The sequence below is a fragment of the Halichoerus grypus genome, chromosome 12 (genome assembly GCF_964656455.1).
Source record: "Halichoerus grypus chromosome 12, mHalGry1.hap1.1, whole genome shotgun sequence".
In the NCBI taxonomy this organism is placed as follows: domain Eukaryota; kingdom Metazoa; phylum Chordata; class Mammalia; order Carnivora; family Phocidae; genus Halichoerus; species Halichoerus grypus.
Genome location: NC_135723.1, coordinates 7359911 through 7372103, shown reverse-complemented (window position 1 = coordinate 7372103; position 12193 = coordinate 7359911).

The window sequence follows — 12193 nt, the reverse complement described above, 5'->3', positions numbered from 1 at the left end:
TGTGTTAACTAACTAGAATTTAAATAAAAACATAGGGGCACCTGGGTGTCTCAGTTGGCTAAGTGTCTAACTCTTGGTTTTGGTTCAGGTGATGATCGCAAGGTTGTGAGACTGAGCCCTGTGTTGGGCCCCATGCTCAGCTTAGAGTCTGCTTGAGGTTCTCTCTCTCTATCTTTCTCCCTTTCCCACACCCTCTGTCCCTCCCCCTATTTTCTCTCTCTCTCTCTTATAAATAAATAAGTAAATAAATAATAAATAGATAAGTAGATAAATAAATAATAAATAGATAAATAAATAAGTAAATAAATAAATAAAATCTTAAAAAATAAATAAAAACATAAAAAAGACTCAGTGTTGTCAAGATGTCAGTTTTACCAAATTGATCTATATATTTAATGCAATCCCAATCAAAGTCCATTATAGGGTGGATATACACAAATTCGTTCTAAAATTTATACGGAGAGGCAAAAAAATCCAGGATAGCCAACACAATAGTGAATAAAAATAGTTAAAAAACTGATACTATATTACTTCAAGACTTATTTTAAAGCCATAGTAATCAAAACAGTGTGATATTGGTGAAAGAATGACAAATACATCAATGAGAGAGAATAAAATGTCTAGAAATAGACCTACACAAATAGTCAACTGATCATTGACTAAAAATCAAAGATGATTTGGCGGACAAAGGATAGCCTTTTCAACAAATGGTGGCGGAACAACTGGATATCCACAAGTAAATAAATGAATCTAGACACAGACTTTATACCCTTCACAAAAATTAATTCAAATTGAATTAAAAATACAGTCATAAATATGAAAGCAAAAGTTTAAAAATCCAAGAATATCACATAAGGGAAAACCAAACTAACCCTAAGTTTGGTGATAACTTTTTAGATACCACATCAAAAGCACAATTCATGAAATAAATGATTGATTGATGTTTGACTTCATTAAAATTAACAACTTCTGTTCACCAAAGATACTTTCAAGAGCACAGAGAAATTTTAGAGAAATGAAACTATTTTGAATGATATTATAATGATGGATACATGGCATTATACATTTGTCATGACCCACAGAATATACAACACCAGGAGTAAACCCTAGTGTTCATTAGGAACTTTGGGTGATAATTAAGTGTCAATTATGGCTCATCAATTTTAACAAAAATGCCACGATAGTGCAGGTTGCTGACAGGGGGAGGGTGTGCATGCATGGAGGCAGGAATATGCTATAACTCTAGTGGGGGGCTGAATTTTGCTGTGAACCTAAAACTGTTCTTAAAAAAGTCTATACTAAAACAATTATTTAAAAAATCTACAGTATCCTGATTTTATAAAAATTTTCAGAAACATTTATTTTATTTGAACATAACAATTTGATTCCTATGAATGCAATTGTGAAGAGGTATCATCAGTTTTATTTATGATAAGGAAAACTAAAAAGTATGTGAGTATTTAAAATAGAGGATTGGTTATTTCAATTATAATTATATACATATGGCAAAACAATATTAACATTACAATTAAAAATTTAGTTACATTAGAAAATATTTATTATATAATTTTAATTTAAAAAGGTAATAGATATTACCACGATTGATCAATTTATGGTTCTTATATATGCTATTATTACTTACTCATCAATGACAGGTTTAGGAATTTATTTTTCTTCTTTATTTTTTCTATATTTCCTGAATTACTTATAATTAATACATGCATTTTTTCTAATTAGAGCAGTGTATTTTATAACTTTATTTTTCTGAGTTTTACCTCAATCCATAATTGTCAGTTTTGTCAGTCTTTTTTTTTCTTTTCTGCTAGTCTTATGCACTTTGTAGTCTTCCACTTTTATACATGATCAAATAAGATGGTGAGAGAATGTACGTGGGAGCAGGCTGTAAACTAAGGGCCATCATAATTTTAGCAGAATGACCTTTCAGTTCTGAATCATCCAAGTGCTCTTTATGAAGTTAAATTGATTTTGTTCAATGTTTCCTGTTTTCCTTCTGTTCTGGAATGATTCATGTTTTATTTCACAACTCTATTATTACTATTACTGCTATTATTAAGAATGAAATAACTCTGTGTAGACATACTTTTTAATAGAGTGTGTAGTCATGGAATCATATCATGAAATCATAGAATTCTGAGAGGATAGCCTTATGTATCCTAATGAGTAAACTACTGATCTAAAGAAAAATCATTTTTCAGGCTAGTACAGTATGAGAATTATAATCTAGCATACATAGTTCTCTTAAATTTTTAATTAATTCTTTAATATTAACTCTTTAATAAATTAACTTTTAATAGAGACAACACATCTGTCATTCTTCATTCTTCATTTCCTTTTACATGAATAACCTGTTACAATTTATTTATTTATTTTTCCAGATATGTATCATGTACATAGCAAATTCAGAGATAGCATTTTTTCTCTTTCTTACAAGTCATAGCATACTATACACAATATTATGTACTTTGCTTTTTTCCTCAATGATTAACATTTTTACTATATTTTTATATCAGTAAATAGTGAGACTCCTTGTTTTGACTTAAGCATAAAATACCATATATCCTAATATTACTGACCCCCTGTTCAAGGGCATTTAAGTTGAAACTATACTTTTTTTTAATTATAAATAACACTCTAATGAATTACTTTTAACATAAGTCATTTTACAAATGTGTATATGTATTCATGAAAAAAATTTTAGAAATATAATTACTGGATTTTATTTTTTGTGCATTTTAACAAATAGCTCTCCACAGAATTTGTACCCAAGGATATTCCTACCAGGATCAAATAATGTTTACTCCACAGCCTTTTCCCTGACATCTCAATATGGTCTATTGCCAAGCTTTAGGGTCTCTGTCAACTTAATTGAAGAAAAATACTATATCAGTATAACTTATTTTCCTTATTTTCATACCTTTACCCATTTTTCAGATGGCCATTTTTCAAGTCAATTTGCAGAAAAAGAAACCAAATTAATTTGCAGAAGCACATTGTGAATTACAGAAGTTATCCCTTTGTCATAAGCATCGTCTATTTTTTTCTGAATTTTCATTTTTCTGCTTGTTTCATGATATTTATTTTCATGCAGATTTATTGTTATAATGGAAGTTAATCAATCTTTCATTTATAGGTTATTAGATATAACTCTAAAACTATGTCTCAATCTGAAGTTATAAAATAGTGTTTTTACTGTTTTATTTTTTAAAGTAATCACTTTTTAAATTTTTCAGTCAAGATTGGAGATTTGCATCAAAGTTTGTTGTCTTTCATGTTAAATGATCCTCAATTATTCAAACATATTTGGGTTAAAATTAATTATTTTTTTTGCATTGATTCAGATACTACCTTTATTGTTCTTTAAGCACTTATATTTATTTTTGCTCACTTAAGGTCTTTCTATTTTTTATATATCTGTGCCCATATACAAGTACTATAATGGCCTTCTTTAGTGTCTTCCTGAGCATGTTAAACTTTTTATAGCTCGTTAGGTTTATATGTTGACATTTCATAATTCTTTTTAATTAATTATTTATTTATTTTTTATTATGAGCGCTGTGAATTGTGTAAGACTGTTGAATCACAGACCTGTACCTCTGAAACAAATTCTTTTTAATTATTACATAAAGGATATTTCCTTTGTTAAATATTTCAATTATGTGTTGGTGGTATATATATAGATGGTATTAATTTCATTAATTTTTTGAATTGTTATATCATTTATCCATTGTTTAAAATAGTTTCTCAGGTTCTTTCCTCTTAGCTTTCCCAGTAAACCATCATGTTGTGTGTAAATAATCACACATTAACTTCTTTTCCTTTGTATATCTTAATTTTATTGTTTTGCCTAAGTGTTTGGGTAATACCTCTAGAACAATGTTTGATAATAAGGATAATGGAGGGGCACCTGGGTGGCTCAGTCGTTAAGCGTCTGCCGTCGGCTCAGGTCATGATCCCTGGGTCCTGGGATCGAGCCCTGCATCGGGCTCCCTGCTCGGCGGGAAGCCTGCTTCTCCCTCTCCCACTCCCCCAGCTTGTGTTCCCTCTCTCACTGTGTCTCTCTCTGTCAAATAAATAAATAAAATCTTAAAAAAAAAAAATAAGGATAATGGAAGTGATTTAGTGTTTTTGACTATCATGCAAAAACATCAGCTGTTATCTAATTAGATTTAATAATGGATTTTTGGCTGAGTATTAAATTTTATCATGTTAAAATAACAATTACAAATATTTTGTTTGATGTAGGGAAAGATTTCTTGTACTTGCAAGCACAGTAATGTTAAAGTAAAATATAGACAAAAAAACTACATCAAAATTAAGATCTTCTGTTCATTGAGAATCATGGAAGAAAACAAGCTACAGAATGAAAGAAGAAAGAAGAATCTCCTCTAGAATATATCTAGATTTATATATCCAGCCTTTGCATAGCAGAAAGAAACAGACAACTCAATAGAAAAAAAGTGAGCTAGACACTTGATCTGACACTTCAGGAAAGGGAACATCCAGATGACCAGAAAACATGAAAAGTCACCTAATCTCAAGCATCAGGAAAATACAAGTCAAAATAACAATAAAATTAATAAGAATGGTTAAAATCTGTCAATACCAGGTATTACACTATTGATAATACCAAGTATTGGCACACGTCTGGAATAAGTGAAGGAAAACCAACCAAATACTGCCAACAATAAGGAATGGATAAATAAATTACATAGAATATAGGAATAATGTACAGCAATAAAAATTAATTTGAACACCTTATAACAATAAGTATGAATCTCACTGACACATTATTGAGATGAAGATGCCATATTCACCATAATACATGCATGCTGTGTGAATCCATTTATATAATTTTCAAAAATAGGCAGAACTAAACTCTGGTATTACAATTAAAGTGGTTCATTGGAAGGACAGAAAGGAGTTCAGGGTTGGGAAGGGATTTGAGATGCTGGTTGTATCTTGTTTCTCAATCAGGTGATTATTTTGTAAGTGCTTGCTCTGTGATAACTCATGAATCTGTATATTCATACCTTAGGAAATTTTCTGTATGTGTTATTATACTTTGATTTTAAATAAGAATCTCAATGTTGCTTAATCTAGGACAGTTTTTCCCAAGAGTTGCTGTATCATTCAATATATAGATTTGTGTCCTTAATTTAAAAAAATCATGAATTACCTAATATTTGTTCCATTATTAATTTTTTATTACAAATTCCAAAATTCCTATGTTTTCTCTAATTTACTGTCTTTCCTTTTCTCTGTATCCATTTTAGATTCCTAATTTTAAAAAAAAGTTTTTCTCATGTCCATTCCTTACTATCTTTATTAAGTATTTCTTTCTTTTTTTTTTTTTTAAAGATTTTATTTATTTGACAGAGAGAGAGAGACAGTGAGAGAGGGAACACAAGCAGGGGGAGTGGGAGAGAGAGAAGCAGGCTTCCCGCTGAGCAGGGAGCCCGATGTGGGGCTCGATCCCAGGACACTGGGATCATGACCTGAGCTGAAGGCAGACGCTTAACGACTGAGCCACCCAGGCACCCCTTTATTAAGTATTTCATAATGGTTTTTTCTTACATAGTTTTCCTGTTTTAAAGCTTTAAGTAATCAATTTCCTTGTTCCCCATCTGCTTTGTTTCTTATTCATAGATAAGAGTGGTTCACCATTGTGATACTTGAGACCCATTGTTTTCAGTTTTCATCCATTGCAACGATTTTCTTGAATATATTCTGTTGGTAAGTTTTCCTGTACTTTTGCTCTCCCATCTCCCATCTCCATTTGTGGTATTGCTCTATGGATGCCTTTTTAGCAATTTCTTAAAATAATAACTTATTTTTAAAGCCTATGCCTATGGATTTTTCCTGGTCCAACTTTTGGGAGGATGTCTATGAGGATGAGGCTAAGTCCAGACTAGTCCTGCAGTTTGTCCATTTTTCACAAAGCAAACTCTCTCATTCTTTATTTTGCTTTCTGAAAATGTCACTTGGCTCCCCTCAGTCAGAACAACATGAACGCTGGTGTTAGTGTGCTACTAGGCCATGGACTTTTATTATTATTTACTTATATTTTCATCCATGCACTTTTGAGCATCCTTTTGTAAGCAGGTGTTTCATCTTATTGGGTCTTTTATCTTTGGAGGGTGGGTCTCTGCTGGTGTTGTCTACTGGTATTCTCACAACCTAATTGTCTCTATGACATGCATCCTCTCACCTCCTCAGGCATAAGGTCCTCACCTGTCCAAAGTTATGCCTTTCTCTGATATGTAAGGAGTTTTAATGTATTGCATTTTCTAAAAATAGAGCTGTGTGCCTTTTCTGCTTTGTTCTTAAATAATTATCAGGACTTGAAAGGGGAAATGCTGAATCTAAGACACTATGTTCAAACCATAAATCCAAAGTATCTGTTTTCTATTAGATAGGAGTTGCTTGTGAGTTTTATATTATCAGCAAATAATAATTATCATAAATGCTTACTTCAGTTGTTTATCTTATATAAATGACATTACAGACGTTACAGATAATATGAGTACAGATATGTCTATAACTGTATCTACACCCGTGTCTATGTACAGCTACATTATATCTATGTGCTATGGCATTTGTAAAAGATACCTCAGGGGGCGCCTGGGTGGCACGGTCTTTTGAGCGTCGGACTCTTGGTTTCAGTTCAGGTCATGATCTCAGGGTAGTGTGATGGAGCCTGGCATTGGGCTCTTCACTCAGCTCCATCTGTTTGAGATTCTCTCTCCCTTTCCCTCTGCCCCCTCTGCTCGTGCTCTCTCTCTTTCTCTCTCTCTCTCTAAGAATAAATAAATCTTTAAAAAATATATCTCAGTGTAAACCATTCATATTCTCATGTGTTTGATGGAAAACAGTATTTGTCTCAAGAAGAGGACTAAATAGGGGAGTGTATAACTTTAACTGATACTATTCTCTAGCAATTTATATTACATAATTGTCGTAGGCATATCCAGCTGATATAACCAATGCAGTAGAAGAATAGGATTATCTAATTCTTAAAGCATCACCCAAAGGATTCAGGCAACTTTGAATATTAGTGATATGCATTAATCTTATGAAAAAAAGAGAAATCGGTACAGTAAATGATTCTATCTATAATGAGTTTTCTCTCTTTTTTCCAGGCATATAGTCTGAAATCCGTAAAATGATTTTCTTTGAAAATCAATGATTGAAATGTAAAAATACATTGGATTAAGGTTATTAAGATAATGCCTTGGAGAAAAGAAAAAAAGCTTCCTCAATCTCTAGTGTATATATGCTAACCTTTGCAGATGTCTTTGCGCCATTTTGTGCACTGATCTAATTTAATTAAGAGAGGTGTGTGTATGCGTGTGCGTGTGCATGTTTTGAACAACATATTTGAATATAGCTCTCACATCTTCCTGCTTCTAATATTGCTCCTATTGGATGTAAAGATCATGTTAGATGTTATTTGTTGTTCTACTGCTTATCTAGAATACTCCCTTGATACTGAGATTTTCTTAAAACTTTATTTTCCTTTTGGTTATTATATGCTTATTAATTATGCGGGTTAAAAGACTTTGTTTTGTGCTATGGGTTGAACTCCACCTACCCCATTCATATGTTGAAGTCTTAAACTCCGGATCTCAGAATGTGACTGCATTTCAAGATAGGGTCTTTAAAAAAGTACTTTAATTAAAATGAGGATGCTAAGGTGGTCCCTAATCTGACTGGTGGCCTTATAAGAAGAGGAAATTAGAACACAGAAGGAAGACCACATGAAGACCTGGGGAAAAGAAGACAGACAGAGAGGGGCCTCAGGAGAGTCAAAACTTGCCTACACCTTAATCCCAACTTTCTGTTCTGGAACTGTGAGAAAATAAATTTCTGTGGCTTAAATCACTCGGAGTGCTACTCTGTTATGGCAGCCTTAGCAAGCTAACACAGTCTGCAGGTTATTTGGGGGATATTATTGTAGACCAAGAAAACCAAGGAATATATGGATGGTCAATGAAAGTAAAGGACAACAAACAAATGAATAAATATATCATTCCAGGAACCTTAGTAGGAAGAGATAATGTACCTTCTTTCTAAGGTGTTACCATTAATCTGACAGAATCTTTAACCTACTGTGACCCACATTCGACATCCCATGCCAGCCTCTGGTGTCTCCAAATCCGTTTATGCCTTCTGGAAGAGACATGTGAAGTCTCAGTTTAGTTGAGGGTCTCACTATGGAGGTATTTACTAATGAAGGTGAGTGCATGTAAATGTAGCTTTAGGTGGTTTGGCCAGCTGTGGCCTCGGGGGAGTGGTCGTATGCCTTACTGCCCAAATCTCACCTACTTTGATAAAGTTTATAACCACTTATTTTTGACAATAAAAATTAAAAAAAGAATTGTCATGGACTCACTGTCCTTAATACAATTAAGATGCATCACTTACTACTCCTTCTATACCCCCTATTTTTATAGTTTTAATGGTGTTTATACAACTCTACTTCTTCATGTAAGATGAGAAAACACTTTTTTAAATTATTTCTTGTTCACTGTGTTTAAAATTAGAATATTATCTCACCGAACACACAGAGTACAATATTAAACCATTCCTCTTTTGTTGGACGTTTAGGCATTTTAAAGAATTTGCTATTCCAGTTACTGTTGCAACGAACAGATGGAGGGTCCTTTTATTGTTTTCAGGTTGTGTCTGTTAGTAATCCATAAGGCTTGCCACCCTGTGAGGCTGAGTGCATTTCTCCTGCCTGTTTAACCATGATGATATCAGCATGGCCACACAACGGGAAATAGGTCTTGATAAACCCTTTACCATATGTCCACTGGAAAGTGATCTCAAATCCTGCAGAATTAATTTAAAATGTTATGTGATATGACATATTTCTATGCTTACCAGAAGAATAAGCATAAACAATTAATTTCTACTGTTTAAAACAAGAGCAAATACTTGTTATATAAAATACGTTAGGCAACATATAACATATACTTCTATCTTTATCAGGAAAGTAAGAATAGAGAAATAATTTTTGCTTGCAAAAGTAAAACAAATATAAACTAGTATTTTTGGTGGCTTCTTAGATCCCATAATAAAATATATAATAGATGTAAGAAAGACAAAATATATCTTATTTTTAAATGAGAGTAAGAAATATCTTTACAGTCAAACAGAGTTTGAGTGGATGTAAACTCAGACTTACTTCCTTGTTTCCAATTCTGAATAAATCACCATCACTACACCTGTATTTTGATTAATCTAAATCTCCTCTTTGCCTTTATTATTAGATTCCAGATATCAGGTCTTCTTGCTTATTTAGGCAAACTCTATCCATTACAATTGTTAAGTTAAAGACTCATTATTGTCTTTACAATATAAACATTTCTTGTCAATACATACATTAAGGCAACTTTTTAAAAACTTTCCTCAAAAATATAGGTATAGAAGGAACTTACCTCAACATAATGAAGACCATGTATGAAAAGTCCACAGATAACATCAATCAGTGGAGAAAAATTGAGAGGTTTTCCTTTTAGTACAAGGCAAGGATGCCCACTCTCACCAATTCTATTCATATAGTACTAGAAATACTGGCAGAAGTAATCAGTCAACAAAAAAGAAATAAAAGCCATCCAAATAGGAAAGGAAGAATTAAAATCTGTGTTTGCGGAAGACATGATTCTACGTGTAGAAAAACTTAAATAGTCCATAAAAGACTGTTAGAACTAATAAATCAGTACAGTTGTAGGATACGAAGTCAAAATTCAACATACAAAAATCAGTAGCATTTCTTTACACAAGCAATAATCTATCTGAAAAGGAAATCAAGAAAATGATCCCATTTAAAATAGTACCAAGTGAAATAAAATACTTAGGAATAAAGTTAGCCAAGGAGTTGAAAACATCTGCACTGAAATACACTGCACTGAAAATTTTAAAACAGTGATGAAAGAAATTGAAGAAGACAAAAATAAGGACAAAAGGAAGGGAAAGAAATAAGTAGAAATACACTAAAAACATTGCAGATTTTCTTGAACAAATGTTTTAACATTAGCCCAAATCATTCATCCAATTTTTATAATAAATGATTATTTTATGAACATTTCTTGAGTTCTGATTTTATGATAAACACTGGTTAGGTTTGGAAATGCAGAAATATCATAATCAATATTCTCTAAGTGAAAATATAGTAGAGGACAAATAACTTAAAACAAATTATTATAACAGTATGGAATTTGAATAATTATGTCCAAGATGATTCATTTGTCAGCATTCACGTTTAAAGATGGAAAGATTCATATAAATTATTTAGTTCCAGAAACATATCCAGTCTATGGGAAATTGATCTTCTTCAAGATGTATTTTTATCTAACAATGTTTACTTTATCATCCTAAATGTTCAAGTATAAAAGTTAGCTCAGTAGTTAACAAATTTCTCTTGCTCTTTTTCTTCTATTCTCTGGTGACTAAAATTGAAGTACTTTTCATTTTCTTTCAGGAAATGTTTTGAAATTATATGTTTTAAATTATATTCAATTAAGTTTGAAAGTAATATATATATTCAATTATATATATACACACATATGTATATCCTGAATTGTAAACTATATATAAAATATATATATTATACTATGTAATATATATAACATATACTCAATTATATATATATACACATACATATATATCCTGAATTATATATATACATACACACATACATATATATATCCTGAATTGTAAACTATAAGTTAAAGAAGGTGTATATAAAATTAAAAGTTAAAAAATGTCCATTTAAATCGATTAAAATGAAAAGGGAATAATTTCCTTCACCCACATAGCAGCAGTATATACTATTGTTTTAGTTACAGATGACAAAGTAGAGAAAATGTAGATAATAAAATATGTTTTTTTTTTTTTCCAAAATTCTTCTTGTGTTTTATCTGGAATACTGTATTATTGTTTCCCCTTTTATTTTCCAAATGGCATTATTTGCACTTCCTAAATAATCTTTTTGCAATTCATCTTTATTTCACAGTCTACTGGTAGGAGACCACAGACTGATAGAGATTACATTTTAAGGTGAAAGAGCAGTCCTTAACCCAAGAAACTAGCTCAGGGTCTGTGTGATGAGTAAACTCAGAAGTAACCTTAGGAAAGAGATCTCTGAATAAGAATTGGAGGATTCATGGGCCAGACCCTTAATTATATTAAATATCATATAACCATTCTTTTTGTAGTAACACAAGCAAATTTTGAAATATGCATTCCTTTGAAATTATCATGGCACTAGTATTTCCATATAAGCATGCTTGAGTTCATTAAGTTTCAGAAACCCAGATATTTTTTCATAATTGTAAAAAATGTGTTTATCTCCCCAAACTTCCAGTATAAGGTTATTGTTTTTAGTTATGAGCGTCATTTAATGATCCTGTATTCCATTTTCTAAAAGTAAGCTAAAAATTATTTTTCTTATCTCTCTAACCTAGCTAATTTAAAATAAACAGAAGAGGAAATAGCCCTAGCATCCATTCTGACATATTGCTTTGATAATCAACTAATGCTTTTTACTGATCTCACCACAGTTTAAAATCACAATCGTTTCAAGGTGTACCCAAAATTGACACTAGAAGAATACCTATTTGAACAATTGCTCAAGGAAAGAAGTTGTCCCTATAACCTCTCTTACAATTTTTGCAGCCATTCTGCCTCTGCTCAAATGCTTTTGGAGATGGACAGTTTACCGATTTGCTTTATTGTTTGGCATTGGTAATTCTTAGATGGAGTTCCTTTAAATTAAAACTGGAGGAGATTATGCCAAGTGAAAGAAGTCAAGCAGAGAAAGTCAGTTATCAGATGGTTTCACTTATTTGTGGAACATAAGGAATAGCATGGGGGACATTAGGAGAAGGAAGGGGAAAATGAAGGGAGGAAATCAGAGGGGGAGACGAACCATGAGAGACTATGGACTCTGAGAAACAAACTGAGGGTTCTAGAGGGGAGGGGGCTGGGAGGATGGGTTAGCCTGGTGATGGGTATTAAGGAGGGCACATATTGCATGGAGCACTGGGTGTTATATGGAAACAATGAATCATGGAACACTACATCAAAAACTAATGATGTAATGTATGGTGATTAACATAACATAATAAAAAAAAACTAAAAACAAAAAATTAAAAAAAATAAAAAA